This window comes from Quercus robur, chromosome 4, assembly GCF_932294415.1.
Source record: "Quercus robur chromosome 4, dhQueRobu3.1, whole genome shotgun sequence".
In the NCBI taxonomy this organism is placed as follows: Eukaryota; Viridiplantae; Streptophyta; class Magnoliopsida; order Fagales; family Fagaceae; genus Quercus; species Quercus robur.
Genome location: NC_065537.1, coordinates 57,505,056 through 57,517,854, shown reverse-complemented (window position 1 = coordinate 57,517,854; position 12,799 = coordinate 57,505,056). Strand labels below are relative to the sequence as shown.

The 12,799-nt window shown below is 33.9% G+C and overlaps 1 pseudogene; it reads left to right on the top strand.

Moving 5' to 3' along the window:
* Window positions 1-1,198: 1,198 nt before the first annotated feature.
* LOC126722238 (carotenoid cleavage dioxygenase 7, chloroplastic-like) overlaps window positions 1,199-12,799 on the top strand; it is a 72,368-nt pseudogene continuing 60,767 nt past the window's right edge.

The following is a 12,799-nucleotide window of genomic DNA, read 5'->3' as shown; positions in this document are numbered from 1 at the left end:
AGAGACTCCAAATGCTAAGAGCATTTACACCGGTACTTGGATATGCCAAATGTAAGCTCTAATTTACAATTCAGCCCAAAAGCAACCCACAGTCGGACTTGTATTCACCAACTATTGCAAAAAAATTTGCAATAGTGTTACAATACAATTCTAAAGATAGAATTGCACTATAGCTCAATTCTAAAAAAAAAAAAAAAAACTAATATTTTATTATGTAACTTTATCAATTCCTCTCTCTCTCACCGGGTTTTGAGTTTTTGTTTTTATTTGGGTTTTGGGATATATTATTTTATTGTGTAGAAATATTATTTTAATGTGTTGTATTGTAAAATAAAAGTTGGGATGTTGAGAGTATTGTAAAATGGTATAGTATAATTGATAAAATAGCTTTTTAAGATGGTAAAATAGGACATGATAGAATTTCTTGATGCGAATGCTCTAACAATATCTCTATGGATTCTTCAAAAAAAAAAAAAAAAAAAAACTATCTCTGCGGAAAAATAATTTAGAAAAACCACCCAACAATCTAATAAGCAATCTCATGCCTCTATCCACAAAAACCTGAAATTAAACAGAAACACATATTGATTTGAAAATAAAAACGTCAACTTTAAACTTCAATATATGTAATTTCGTGCCTCTATCACCAAATTGAAACACCACACTTTAAACTCAATATCTTTGGCTCTTTGCATTGGGATGCGGAAGTAATATTGAGAACTTCGATTGCAGCACTGATGAAACTAGGCTGTGTTTGGTTCCCGTAAAATATTTTCCAGAAAATATTTATTTTCCGGAAATGCAATTTTCGGGAAAGGAAAATATTTTTAAGTGTTTGGTTGCATTATGAAAATTGTTGTAGAAAATATTTTCATGTGTTTGGTTTTATTCTGAAAATGCTATTTTCCTACAAATTTTTCACATTTTCTCAGCATCCAAAAAAATTTTATTACAAAAAATTTCAAAGTCACAGCCAAATACCCATCACTTGCAACCACCAACAACAACCCACAACCACCGAAATTTATACCCACCATTGAAACAATTCTCAATAGATAAACACAGAAACAAAACCCAACCAAAAAAAATTCATCAAATCTGGTCAAATTCATCAAAACCCAACCATTTCTAAATTGCGATCTCAGTGCGATCGGTGCCGTCTCGGTGCGATCCTGGGCTGCGATCTCGGCGAAGTCGAATGCGTGATCTGGGCTCTGGGTTCGCCGGTGAAGTCGAAGGGTGCGATCTGGGTGCGATTCGAAGTCGAAGTCGAATGGCGAAGTCGAAGGGTGCGAAGTCGAAGGGCTCTGGGTTCGCTGGCGAAGTCGAAGGGTGCGATCTGGGTGCGATTCAAAGTCAAAGTCGAACGGCGAAGTCGAAGGGTGCGATTCGAAGTCGAAGTCGCAGGGCTCTAGGTTCGATCTCTCTCTGGGTGCGATCTCTCTGGCCGGAGCTTGGCTGGTCGGAGGGGTGTGCTCTCTCCCTCTCTCTTCTCTCTCTCTCTCTCTCTCTCTCTCTCTCTCTCTCTGCGCGCAGGCGCGATCTCACTCTCACTCAGCTCTCTCTCTGTTTTCCGGAAAATGATATTTGAAGGTAAAATAAAAACAGAAATCATTTTACACCCCAACACACGGTCAACTGAAAAGCATTTCCAAAAAATTTATTTTCCATGCGTAACCAAACACCCGCATTTACGGAAAAGCATTTCCAGAAGTGATTTTCACCCAAAACAAACACAGCCTAATTCCAATTAGATAAATACCTATTTCAACAAATTCCACATGACCACATTATTAGCTTTTTCATATATTTTAGTTAACACTATGTTTGGTTGGGTGGAATTTAGGAAGGATGGAAAATATAAGAAGGAAAATGGGGTGGAAAACTAAGTTTTCCTCTGTTTGGGAATGGGAAGAAAATAAGAAGAGTGGAAAATCCAGGAGAAAACTTTCTCTCCCGAGCCCACAAATTTTTTCCTCCCAAATCGGGAGGAAAATCAATGAGAGAAAACTGCCTCATTGTTATTTTAACATAATGCCCTCCCACCTACCCCATTCATGCCCTTCACCTACCCCACCTGAAGACTTTTGCCCACAAATCCTTCTCACCTTTTCTCATCTTCTCATCTTACCTTTAGCACACCGTCCAGTGGTCCATCTCCTCTTTTTTTTTTTTTTTTTTTCAACGTGATCTATTCTTTCATGTCCTCATTATACTCCTCATGTACACTGTTGTAATTTTTACATTATAATAATAAAAAAAATAATAAAAATTTATATATATGATGTGGTAAATTTTATATTATTTAATAAGTACAAATAAATCTATTTCTTATATATTATGTAACAAGGGTATAATAGTCAATTTATATAAATTACATTTTCCATCCTTCCCTTTTTCTCTCCAACCAAACAAAAGAGTTTTCCACCCTCCCACTTTTCCACCCCTCCAACCAAACACATAAAAGGGAAAACTAAATATTTTCCATCCTCCCACTTTTCCACTCCTCCATCCAAACGGATCCTAAAGGAAATTAAGGCTTTGGGCTCCACAATGCTCTGTAAAACCCATGCCCGTTATTTTTCCTCTATTCTAGAGTATTTGTATTCAGGCAAAAGAACCCCTAATGGTGAGAAAATCCAAGCCAAAAAGCCTTGCAAAACCTATTCCAGATCTAGTTGCAAGCGTTTGGGGACTAGGAGAATGACATGGTGTTTGGGGGGCAAAATTAATGGCAAGCTGTTGCTGTTGTTCGGATTCATCACCACCATAAAGCTCACTGTCCTAATGGTGCCGAAGTAGGAAAAAGGATTGTTGTTGATGTGCTGCTGATGTTGGAACTGAGATATGTTTTTATTTTATTTTATAATTTTTTTATTCGAAAGGGTGTGATTTGGATAATGACTCATTTAAATGGGACATGACATTATATTACTAGAATGGAGGACCATTAGGCATTGTTGATTTAGTCCTCCATAAAGACTGAATAATTTTTCATTGACTTGATTACTCGAGTGCGTTCCTAGCAACCAGTATAAAGTGGAATTTTTTTTTGGGATAAGTACTTTACTTAGTGGAAACAGACCAGATGAGAGTTGACTATCTTTAAATGAAGTCCTGGGTTTTGTTAATATTAGAGTGTTTAGGAAAATACCCAGAAGTTTTCTGATGATTAATGAACTTTTTTTTTTTTTTTTTCCCTTTGATTTTCTAGCACTAAGGGTGTGTTTGGCTGAGGTAAAAACAGAGATGATGGAAAATAAAGAGAGGAAAATAGGATGAAAAATGTTTTTTTTCCACTGTTTAGTTGAGGAAAGAAAATAGGAGAGATAGAAAACAGGGGAGAAAGTTTTCTCTCCCATGTCCATTTTTTTAATCCTCCCAAATTGGGAGGAAAATAGGGAGAGAAAAGTGCTATAAAATACATTTTACACAAATACCCTCTCACCTACCTCTCACTTTATTTATGACCTGATGACTTTTGCATCTTCTCACATTGAATGGTCAACAAAAATGAGTGTAAATTTCTTTACGTTTGACCACGTTGAAAGTTTGCCCGGTGCAAAAACGTGGTCAACAAAATCTAAATTTTATATTATTTAATGTATGATGTGGTAAATTTTATAATAATAAAAAAAAATAAAAATATATATGTAAGATGTGGTAAATTTTATATTATTTAATGAGTAAAAATAAATCTATTTTTTACATATTATGTAAAAATGATATAACAGTCAATTTATATAAATTACATTTTCCATCCTCCCATTTTTTTCTCCAACCAAACAAAAGAGTTTTCCACCCTCCCACTTTTCCACCCCTCCAACCAAACACACAGGAGAGAAAACCAAATATTTCTATCCTCTCACTTTTCCATCCTTCCACAATTTTTCATCCTCTCACTTTTCCATTCCTCCAACCAAACGGACCCTTACTCCACTCGTAAAAATGTAAAACTATAACTTCATTTCGCTTTTATTATAATTTAATTTAATAGGTAGATAGTGGAGAGGAGAGGTGAGAATTGAACCAAAAATATGGGACACCATAAACAATATTATTATTGTATTACTAGTCGCAAACTTACGCAATGGGCTGGAATTGATATATTACAAGACTAGAAAAATCAGCTGAACTCTTAGAGAGATAAAGAGCATTTTCTTTGGTTGAAGGTTATTTCCCAACCATAGAAAACCTTCTATGAGGAGGCTACATGCTATTTCTTGCCTGACTAATCATTCTAATTGTGACCTATACATGAGTTCACATATATAATATGTAACGACATAAGAATTATAAGGTTTGCAGTAGCATGCATATAGGCAATACGGGCAATCTATTAAATAGCGAAAATCAAAAGCATACATGGTCTGCACTTGTCTTCTTCTCACTTGGCCGTGTGATTGTTTCCTAATGAACAAGTCCAACAATCCTACATCGAGGTGCCAACCAACATATATCACTGAACAAAAATTGGCCTAATCATTATTTATTTTATAAAACTTTTTTTTTTGGATTAAAAGAGTAGCTTCAAGAATGGGGCAGAATTTCTAAATAGTACATTCTAAGGAATATTTTAGGTGGATAGTATGAGGGCGAAGTTATTTAGTTATGTAGACTTTTTCTGGAACTCGAGTTTGTCAAACTCAAGTTCCAATCCAAAATCAAGTTTATCAAACTCGAGTTTCAATTAGTTTTAGGTTACGTGGTAGTCTGATGTTGTATAACAAATTGGAACTCAAGTTTGCTAAACTCAATTTTGGGTTGAAACTCGAGTTTGAAAAATTCAAGTTCCAAAGAGATTCTACATAACTAAATAACTTTAGTCACATGCTATTCTCCTAAAATTTTCCTTTAAAAAAAATACTATTTAGCAAATTTTGCCTCAAGAATGGGCATGCAGAGAATGCTATGGATACAAACATTTTTACATTTTTCTTTTCAAACTGTTGATGTTGTAAGTGGTTGTTGATAAATTAAAAAGTGATGTTAGTTGTGAAGCCAAATGAAAACCAATAAAAAGTTGACTACAACATCAGTTTGTAAAAATGTTATAAAATAGTTTGTGACTATATCATTACTCTTCTTTGACAAATTATACCTGTAGGGGTAAAGGCCCAAGATCATATATTGGGTTTTGGGTTTCACCCGGGGCAATTAACAAGTCTGAGGAGAGGCAAATGGTTGTTAAGGAATCCCCATTTAAAGTCTCATAAGCAGGGAATACATGGATGATGATCTGAGGAGGAATACCTCCTCGGATGCGATGAGTGTAGCTCAAATGTGTACCCTAGCGATTAGAGGGCCCCTCCAATAGGCTCTAGCGATAGGAATGTGCCTCGTAAATGTAGGGGGAAGAAGGAAACGCAAAATATCTACGGAAAAGCTGCTACCATCGCATTAAATACATTGCAGCTACTTTCCTGGCCGCATTTATGTGAAGAATACCTCTGAACAGTGTTGCCTTGGCTACCACAACTCACAAAAGGCTGAAGGGGGGTGTCTGATAGGACAGACACTCAAGTAGGGACTTAGATGATCAACCAGTGTAGGATCAAGATGGCCCAAAAGTGGCTATATAATGTGGGAGACCCTCCATGAGAAAAGGGAGAAGGAGGAGAAAGGAAAAAAAGGGAGAAAGAACACTGTAGTAATCTAAATTGTCTCAATATCCAACTGTGATCAACATATATGATATTGACCTCCTCGAATAGAAAGTCCATTAACATCAATATCTCTTATTTATGCTTTATTGTCATTTAATTCAACACTTGCCGTTGTACAACTCATTAGGTCATAGTTCTTCGACCCATTCTCTACAAATTCATTGTATAGAGCCCCTTAGGTCAAGACTCCATACATTTTGGGATTGGGCCCCAAATTGTGACCCTACAATACCGATCCATAAGATTTAATAATACGCATATTAAATTAACTAGGTGTACTACTATGTTTCATTTGATCAAGGAAATAGACCAGATGAGAGTTGGAATAAGTGCCAATAATGAAACTAAATCACAGCTAACAAAATTATATTTTGAAGTTCAAATTAATTAAGTAAATGCATGAGTCCAAAATTATATTAGTTTCCGATTTTTACCGATTGAATCGACAGTTTTTACATTTGAACCGCTGATTTTTACAGTTTTTATCGGACTAGTTAAGGATCCGGTTCCTGATTAAATTGGCCATTCTGATCCGGCTCTTAAAACCATGGCCATAGTTACCATGGGCCATAAATTCTGGGAGTCTTCTTGTCCTTTTTGGGTATGGTATATCAACAGTGCTTCCTTCTCCACTAGGTCAAACTTCATCATAATCATCACGGCTGCGCTTGACTTTGTGACATTCCACTACTGCTGCCAAATTGTCGAAATTATATATGATGGGGAACATCAAAGCCCTCATAAGGAGTGATGTTGTTGTTACTATATTGGGCCATTGTTCAGTCAATATCTTCTATGTCATTCTTGTATATCATACAAAATTTGCATTTTTTTTTAATCTCCAAGCCTGGACCTCTGGTTTTAATTTTAATTCCAATTTGATTGAATCCATTTGCATCACCATCCCCCGATAATTTATTTGATTTCTTGTCGAAGAATTGGGGAGTCATATAGAGTAGCCAAAGGTGATAAGATAAAACATTAGGAATTGTGCTAATGTCTGGTGCAAGAAACATTCTTCTTCACCCAATTGTGTTTTTTCCCCACCTTTTTTTCCCAGTAGTTTTGACGTAAGTCACCCAACAGATTTAAAATCAATGTCTGTGTGATATCTCATATTGAAAATCTTCCACAACTATAAAATTGGAAGTGAATCAAAAAAAAAAAAAGAAAAAAAAGAAAAAAAGAAGAAGAAGAAAATTTCCCTCTTTTAAATCCAAAATCTGAAGTAACAAAAATTAAGAAAATAGGAAAAACACATGAAAAGTGTTAAATATATAACATTTTCACAAAAAATTTTAGGTGGTAAGTTGTTATTAACTCTAATTTGAACTATATATATATACACAAAAAAAAATTGACAAAACCTTTTACACCTGTTGATGTGGCAGATTGATTTATTTATTTATATATATTTTTTGGTAAGTAAAAAAAAGGTGATATGGTTGGCCTAGATGAGAACTAGTAAAAGTATGCCCACTCAATTGTTGTAAATGGTATTTAATTTTTTTTTTTTTTTTAGAAGTGATACATTCACAACAAAGCCTAGGTGTTAAGTTGTTACTAATTCTAATTTGAACTCAATACTGAAATTACTTTTTTAACTCACCAATAACAGCCAATAACAACTTGCTACTTAGGAGTTAGGATTTGTTGTGAAAAATGTTATGAACATAGCATCTCTCTCTTTCTCTCTCTCTCTCTCTCTCTCTCATTTGATAAAGAAATTATTTTATTTATTGGCTAATATTTAGCCTTAATTAATACTATTACAATAAAAGAAATAATCACATTGATTAAAATTTGGGGGTATTTTGTACTTTAGGACCTTAGGTGGTCACCACATTTGCCTATATTATAAAGCTAGCCTGAGTGCTGTTTATTTTACACACTATCACACACACAACATAGCATGCACACTCACAAAAAAGTCACGATTGCCCTTGTCTTTATTTTATTTATTCATTTATTTGCTAAGTACCTTTAATGAAGAATTAGTCTTCACTCTTCAAGCTTGCCCACTTTCTACTTTCTTAGAAAGAGTACAGAGGGACATAACTCCTCCATTGAAGTTTTGTTTGATATTGCTTTCTCCAAATTATATGTAGCGTGGACGGCATGACTGTTTTTAGAGGAAATGGATGACAAATAATGCACGCAGTAACTTTCACTGAAAATTTTATCCGCTTTGTACGTTCATTCTTCACCTTTATAGTGTTTAACCATGGTCCATTTTCTAACTTCTAAGTCGTTTTTTTTTTAACTTCAGTGTTAAACCTAATGGTGACCATCCCACTTTTCATGCTTTTGAAAAGAGGTAGATACGACACATGCACCAACACAGAATAACCTAATGGTGACCGTCTATATGGTATAAGCAAGAAGACTGTAGGATGCAAAGTAATTTCCGATGACCAGATCCTTAGAATATTCTCTTTCTTTCATTAATACTCTTTGGATGAACAAGCTGGTCTGGCTAAATGGTTTAATCTTTCATTAAAATCAACTTGGGCTTAGTCGGATACCTACTAGACACATTGGATGGTCTAGTTTCTATCATCTTTGCAATTCTCTGAGATTTCCTGTATTTGTTGTTTTGCCGTTATAGTTTTCAATAAGCAGTAGAAGTTTACTATTATTTTTATTTTTCTTCTAAATATGTACTAAAAAGATTTCAGTCCAGGACCCTTCAATCACTAATTTATTTTTATTATGTAAAGCAACTTAGATTAAATCTACAATCCAATGTCACAGTAAGGGTAGAATGTCATCACATATCATTTAGTTGACATTTTAAATTGTAGATGAAATTGATGTCTAATTTATTTTTTTCTTTTTGGTTAAACATTCACAGGACTGTTCAAAATGCCTCCAAAGCGACTGTTGTCTCATTATAAGGTCGATGCTCGCATGAATAGACTTATTACAACCTCATGCAATGCAGAGGATATGCTACTGTGCCTCGCAGTTCTTTTACATTTTATGGTCCTAACTGAATAAGTCATGCATAACTATCATTTAATGTATAATTCACAACAAATTTATAACTTTTATCATATAATTATCCTTTGCAGAACATGATTCAAATTTCGAGTTGATGATGAATAAGCAAGAGTTCAACATCCCCTATCACTTAATGATCCATGTTGGGCTTTTACAGATACTCATTGCATATTATTCGCTAATTGAATCAGGCTTGATGTTGTTGGTAATGAAATGCACATAAAGCAAATCACTTTTACTTCATTGTTGTGGCTCTCTGATCTCTTTAATTTGTTCTCTAATTTCATTAGTACATACATATGTGCATTTTAAAGTTAATGAGATATGATATAGAATGATTATGTTAGGTTCTAAGGATTTAGGATCCAAATGTATTAGAATTTCAATGTCTAATGTTGGCAAATCATGATCAAAACTTAGAGTCTAGAATTAGGCTGCTCAAAGTATGTTTATTTTAAAGTTGGAATCGAGTAATTGCAGAAAATTACTGTTCACTTTCTACAAGGCTCGATCGATCGAAAATTAGACTTGATCGATCGAAGCTCGTGTAGATTATTTTTCTGCAGAATTTTCCAATTCAGCCCAAGCCCATATGATGTGTAGGGTTTTATGTTTTGCCTTAAGTAAAAAAAGGAAAAACCCTAGCCACATTTTATTGTTGTTGTTTATGCTGTGTGTATGAATCTCTTGTGAGATCTAGAGGTATTTGCCTTCATACATACTTAGGGTTATCAAGATCAAGATTGATGTCGAAAGCTTGGTGATTGTTTCAATTGTTGCATAAAGAGCTTAAAGAAAAATACAAGTGGGAGTACTTGTGGTTGCTGTGAATTCAAGAAAAAAGTAGTCCGTGGACTCGGATTCGGAGCTGTCACGTGGTCGTGGTAGTAAGTTTTCTACTCGAGGTAGCAATAGGATGTTAGTGGTCTAGGTCGCTATTGTAAAACTTCAATTCTTTCATAGTGGATTTGTTTTACCTTGAGGATAGCTAGGTTAAATCCTCCCTAGGTTTTTTATCGGTTTGGTTTTCCTGGGTTATCATATAGTTGTGTTCTTTATTTTCCGCACTATTTCAATGATATGATTTACTTGTGTTAACCTAGATCTGAATAATTTACCTAAGTTAATCACTTGGCTAAATAACTAGGTTAATCTATTTGTGTTTAAGGGGTCTGAAAACGTACAGATTGTTTAGCTTTAGTATGAAGTATACTTTTAACGACACCTCCATTTGATTTGTCAATTATTCATGAGAAAGAAATGATAAAACTAGGAGGTTTACAAAGGCCTTTTTTTTTTTCTTCAAATTATTATTAAATTGTTCTCAATTATACTATTTTGATATATGGATTAGCAAGAAAAATGATCCCCCCCCCCCCCCCCCCAAAAAAAAAAAGATGTACAAGTAGGCATGTTGTGCTCTGTATAATCATGTTCAAATGGAAAATTTAATTGAGTTTGATAATAATAAATCTAGCTATTCTCTTCTAGCAATAAGAAATAACTTGTGGAAATTAAAAGAAAAAAATGAATTGTAACATTTTAAGTGGAAAATTTGATGAAGATTTTATAAAATGACAGTGCTACGAAAATAGTGAGATGAACTGTGTAATTAAAGTGCAGGTTCAATGGCAGCAGTGTGTGGAATATCTCCAATGATATCAGTGATCAGTGAACCCAAGTAAGCCCACATTTCCCAAAAATTTGCTTCCTCGATTTCCAAATAAATCTGGTAAAGCTGGAGATTGGAGGGTGCCTGTTGAAGCTCCTTCACAGTTTTGGTTGCTACATGTTGGCAATGCTTTTGAGATTAAGGATGTGAATGGGAATTCAGAGATCAAAATACATGCTGCCACTTGCTCATACCAGTGGTTCAACTTTCAAAAAGTATTTGGTCCGTACTTTTTTAACAAGTCTAGTTATTTGCTTTGGCAAGTTCTGAATTTTTCTCTTTTTTGATCTGTCAAGATCTTTGAAAGCAGCTCCATTGAATGACATAGTTAATATAAATATTTCTGACCTTTAGTGACTTAAGAGGCCTAAAATAAGAGTTGGGCCAATGTAGAAACTACCACAAGTGAGATTATCCTAGGCCCAAAACTGAGAAACTATAAGAATTCAATTCATTTCCATTTTCTCTACTCTTTCCTCCTTGTCCACATGGTAGAGCACGAGTTCCAAATACGGGATAAGATAATCTGTATTCAGTCTAATACTAATATAAAGCAAAAAGTCCAAAGGCAATAGAGCATAAAAGATTTCACAGCTGTTAAGGTAGCAAGTTGTTATTGTTAGATAAAAAAAATGATATTAGTAATGAGTTTAGATGAGAATCAATAACAACTTGTTAATTCGGTTGTTGTAAAAAATATATTGCACACCAAATGTGGCCAAAATTATGATGACATGATTTTCTAATACACACTTTCATATTGTTTAGTTTTCACTTTGGAGCATATTATTGATACCATGAGCCATGTTGCACATCTTTTTGACAGAAAGTATGGACACTTGCATTGAACAGGATATAACTGGCAGTGTGGTAGTAAGCTAGACCCTTCCATTATGAACGTAAATGAAGGTGAACACAAGTTGCTGCCCTGTATTGTTCAGGTATTCTCTTTCTCTAGATTATACATCCATAATGTATGTGTATGCTCTCATATATATATATATACACACATATATTTATGTTTGGGTATAAATATATTAATATAACAATGCCATATAGCACATTCTATGCTTGTAACGCTTACATAAATTAGTTTGAATTCCTTGTGTCCAAAAAACAAAAAATCGAAGTACATTCTGAGTTAGCAATGAACCATGTGAAGGATTCTATACAATTTCCAATTAGCATATATCTTATTAAATATCCTATCACATATGCAGATGTCTATTCAATTAGACGCTGATGGGAATCGCCAAAAATGTTGTGTGGAGCCTTTAATTAATCAATGGAAAAAGGTCAACGGATTTTCCTGTGATTAACACAGCATTCTCGGGAAACAAAAACAAAAACAATTATTCTGGGTCTCGCCAAACAATGCCACATTTTCCATTTGATACCATGTGAAGCTCCATGTGTTAAATCAATATCTGCCCATACATGGTCTGTTGGTTATCGGAGATTTACCGGTGAGCCTATTTTTGTTCCTAAAGGGGACGACGAGGATGATTGATTGATATCTTCTTGTGGTTGAGGTGAGCAATGTCTTGATCATTTATCTCATCAACAAAACTGCGTAATTTTAGTGTAAGCTAATTTGAAAGCTTAGCTAATGAATATCCAATTGATATAGTACACACATATATATATATATATATATATTCCTAATGTCCACACTTTATAAATGATTGTCCAATATGTATGAAGCGTGAACATAAAAAATGTGAGACAATTGTTGCTTACCAAGTATTTTACAAACCACAAAACCAAGTCAACCAATATATAACTAGTTTTAGTCCTTTTTAGTTGGACATTTTTTTAAAAATTTGAAAAAATGGTTTATAATGATATTAGATATATTTCTATATAAAAAGTCAAGTGATAATTTGATTCCATTATTTCCCCCTCTACCTCACAAAAGAAAAAAAAAAAAGGTACATTCCCTCAAAAAGTATAGTTTTAAATTTTAGTGTTTTCACATTTATATATTTCCACCAGAAACTAGTTTTAAATTTACCCGGTTTAAGTTGTTTTTAGTCGACAATTTTTTATTCAAAAACTTGGTTCAAAATGGGATTGAATATATTTTTATTAAAAAAAAAAAAATCAAGTTTTGGTTTGAAATTTTAATGTTTTCACATTTATATATTCCCACGAGAAATTATTGTGTACTCCCGGAATACCATAAATGCATATTCTCTCCTCTCACATGAATGGTGGTTCTCACTAATTAAATTTATGGTAGGACTTACCATTCATGTGAGAGGGGGGACTACGCATTTATGGTACTCCGAAAGTATCTAATAATTTTCCTATTCCCACCAAAAACTAGATTTAAATTTGATCAGTTTTTAGTTTGATTTTTTTAAAAATATATATAGAAACAATTGGTTCAAACGGGAATATATATTTATATATTAAAAAGCAAGTGCTAGTTTGGTTCTATTAAATACATTCCCTC